The sequence below is a fragment of the Rutidosis leptorrhynchoides genome, chromosome 3 (genome assembly GCF_046630445.1).
Source record: "Rutidosis leptorrhynchoides isolate AG116_Rl617_1_P2 chromosome 3, CSIRO_AGI_Rlap_v1, whole genome shotgun sequence".
Lineage (NCBI taxonomy): Eukaryota > Viridiplantae > Streptophyta > Magnoliopsida > Asterales > Asteraceae > Rutidosis > Rutidosis leptorrhynchoides.
The window spans coordinates 333,565,911-333,569,870 of NC_092335.1; positions in this window are offsets into that span (position 1 = coordinate 333,565,911).

Here is a 3,960-nt window from a genome sequence, read left to right on the forward strand (position 1 = left end):
TTGGACGCCGTCCTGGCTTTCACAGTTGGACGCCGTCAAGCCTGTTTGGACGCCGTCCAGATGAACTACAAATTTCCGCTTCGTTTGGTCGTTTGCCATTTAATTCTAACTATGCTACGCACCTCTGAGTAACATGTAACTTGTTCTAACATGCTCATATATGAATATATAACTTAGAAAAATTATCAGATACCCGACCCGACCTCGTTGACTTTGACTTTGACCAAAGTTTGACTTTTAGTCAAACTTAACCAAACACTATTGCAATCATTCTAACGTGCTTTTATACTTATATCTTGCATGAAACTTGACAACTTGATTCACATGCTATATTAATCGAGTCGTAATGAGCCATAGGACTAATTGAACACATTTCGCCCGACCTTGTTTCGTGACCGGTTAATTGATACAACTTACTTGTTTAGGTCGAGGCTAAGCAACTTTCATGCACATATTTACTTTGTGAAGTACCTTTATACCCGTGCACTCGAGGTGAGATCATAGTCCCACCTTTTCAACAACTTTTATTCTTTTAATCGTGGGCTGAGAAATATATACTTTGTTATATCTTGTACTACTTACTTTTATGCTTTGAACACAAGTACGAAGAGACAAACATTCCACAGCGAGTTTGAACAAAAATCCTCAATTCGATTATCATTAGTTACACTTGCTGGGTGTAAGCGAGAACTTATGTTGTATGGCCATATGGGTTTGACAAACCCTCATTCGGACGGTTCGCTACCGTTACACGAATGAAATATATTTTCGAGAAACAGTGTATGTTCTAACACTATTGTGATGGGGTTCTATGGATGGAAAGTTAAGCCTTAATAATTGGGTGCTCGCAAACATACTTTTAGAATGCAAACGATTTGGAAAATTAACTATATTAAATCTTGTGGTTCAAAAACAACGTTTACAAATACACCTATGATTTCACCAACGTTTTTTGTTAACAGTTTTCTATATGTTTCTCAGGTTCATACTTGGCTACTTGATACATGCTTCAGCACACTTAGATTACTTGCTTGGAGTCAAGCATACATGCATACGCTAGCGATAGCACTTTTGGATTCAAACTTAAAGCATACATACTTACGCTATTTATAGCAACTATGATTTTCAACTTATATTATGTCGCAAGTTATTTCATTTATACTTCACATCTTTTGTAAACTTAAACTTGTTGTTGAACCGTTTGTTAAACTAAACTTTAAAAGTCTTGTACGTTTCAAATGAATGCGACGTAATTTTGGTCAAACGCGTCTCATTTAGGGACTATGACCACGTAATGGGACCTAAGTTAACGGCACCGTCAATGAAGATTTTGTCGGGTCGTTACAGATGGTATCAGAGCGTTGGTTGTAGGGAACTAGGGTATGCATTAGTGTGTCTGACAGAGTCGTTAGGATGCATTAGTGAATCTAGACTACAACCGGATAGTTAATCATTGCATTCTGACTTGCATTTGCTATAGATAGCACTTACTTGACTACTTGTGCATATATACTTGAATCTTCTTAGGGGAACTCCATAATGGTACCAAACTTTCATCATACGAATCCGTATTCTTCCACTTTCTGGTAACACATGTAAATTCAAGATTCATATGCATAAGGATGATGACTACTTCATTAGTCACACTAGTTCAGGAACTCTGTCTCCTCGATTGTTATTCGTCACCGTCCCGGCTTACTATCCACAAGTGTTGTAAAGTTACCACCACTACTTTAGATGAGTATCGTCATCACTACTTATCACTGCGGTTGCGTACTACTCATTATCATAATTCGATACTCTTTTCAAGCCTAAAGACGTTATTTTTTGACTTGAACCGCATTGACGTGAACAATCATTTATACACTTCCCTCGGGAAACGCTTCTTCAGAGTTGCACAAAATCTTTTTATTAAATAAGAGTCATGTTAGTGATGTCGCTATACTTTGTTCATTTTAAATTTTCACGATTTCACGAACTTGAATTTATGGAGTGATGTGGGAATGGAGGTATGAGTTGGTATAATATAACGACACTCGATCAACGTGGTTATATTATAGTAAGTCATACCAAAGTTCTAATGGCATGTGATGGGGATTGGACTCGATCAACCTAATCACCACCATGTTCCATGTACATGACTTCATTTTTCTGGATGGATATCCGAAAACTCCGAGAATATTGATAACAACCATACTAGGGACACATCTTCGGTTATTTTCGAACCATATTTATACTTCCGAATGAATGATATATTCTTTCAACTTCAAATGTGTGTTACACGCGTATACTATCTCTTTTTCGCACAGTTTTATCGACGAACTACAAAATGTTTGGTATGCTCACATCGAGGCGGAAACTTCTCTCGCATTACACTCGTACTTCCGTTTAAGGAAATATTTTATCTAATTTCTCAATAGAGAGATAGACTCTTCACATTATGCTAGTATTCGCCACGAGGGGGAATAGTCCTAACGAACATTTTCAGAAACCAATGAGAAACTTGCTTTAACAAACGTTTTCGGAAACTGATAAATCTTCCGTGGCGCGAAATTCTTGAGAAACGAAAACTTGTTCAAATATATCTTAAAGAAATGTACCTCATCTTGAATCGAGATTCTCGTTTCACTTCTAGATTTTTGGAGTGCCTTACAAAAAGCCTCGGGACCACGTTTAGACATGAGTACCGCACATCAACCACAACCCGACGGACTGAGCAAACATACGATTCAAACCTTGGAAACCGTAATACGAATTTATGTTATCGACTTCAAATTTACTTGGGAAAAGTCCTTGCCTTTTACTGAATTCTTTTATAACGATAGTTATCACACGAGTATTAACGCCACACCTTTCGAAAACTCATGTAGCCGAAATTGTCGTTTTCTTAATTGTTGAACCAAAGTAGGTGACAAGCAAACCACCGGACCCGAACTCATTCATGAAATAACCATTATGATCATTCAATTCCAAGAAGGACTCAAGACAGCCCGTAGTCGCCGAAAGAGCTACGCCGATGTTAGACGTAAACCTCTCGAATTCCAAGTGGGTAAACGCGTAACGTTAAAAGTTGCGCCTTGAAAAGGTGTAATCCGTTTCGGGAAATGCAGAAAGCTAAATCCGTGATATTTTGATCCTTTTGAAATCTTGGGATGTGTTGGACCCGTTGCTTACCGTTTCGAACTCCCGACTCAATCAAATTCCGTTAATCCTACATCCTATATATCAAACTTAAGGAAGTGTCTTGCCGAACAAGAACTTGTCATTCCTTTCGATGAGCTTACTATCGATGACAAACTCCACTTCATAGGAGAACCATTTGAAATTATGAATCGTGAAACCAAACTTTTAAACAACGTAAAATCCTGACTGTCAGAGTTCGTTGAAATGCCCAAGGAAGTACATTCACTCATTCGTAGAATTGGCAACGCAAGATTTTGAGGAAGAAATGATGACTACTACTTCCAACTAAATTTCAGGACGAAATTTCTTTTAAGGTGTAGGTAATGTAACATCCCTCCTTTTTCCGTTAAATTTATTTTAACACCGTCTTTTTTTTAGATAATATCTTTCGTTATCTAAATTCGTATCTTCTGTTGACTAACGTTCTTAATATACCTGTTATTTAATTATAACATCACTCGTTTACTCTAGTGTTTTTAAAATAATTCGTTTGGTATTCACGTACCCGCTTTAAACTTGAGGGGCCAAAGTTGCCAAGTGGTCAAACTAGTTGACTAGGTCAACTAGTCAACCCACTCTTTCCACCATTCATTACTTTTTCACCTCCATCATCTCTTTTTCCTCTCTAGCTCAAGAACACACTTTTTAACATCTTTAAAGAATCATCATCTATTTCAATTCAAGCAAGCAAAAATCAAAACAAATTGTACTTTTGTGATCCTCTCTTCATCCTCTACATTTTGGTACCAATTTCACTACTTGGGGTAAGATTTCTAA